Here is a 229-nt window from a genome sequence, read left to right as displayed (position 1 = left end):
GCCAATTGTGAGCCGACTGTCTAGAAAACAGGGGAGCCTCGACGTTTCACAACTGTATGGACCTTCACGGCCTGTTACAGGGGAGAGCTTTACCTTTATTTATTATTATTATTATTATTGTTATTATTGTATTTATTTATTTTGTTGATAGTTTCACGTCTTTTGTAGTGTAATTCATCTTCTCGATAAGAGATGGCGTGAACAGTGTTTCTCAACCTTCGGATCACTC

The sequence above is a fragment of the Cryptotermes secundus genome, unplaced genomic scaffold, assembly GCF_002891405.2.
Source record: "Cryptotermes secundus unplaced genomic scaffold, Csec_1.0 scaffold26, whole genome shotgun sequence".
Lineage (NCBI taxonomy): Eukaryota > Metazoa > Arthropoda > Insecta > Blattodea > Kalotermitidae > Cryptotermes > Cryptotermes secundus.
This window is presented reverse-complemented; position numbering follows the sequence as displayed.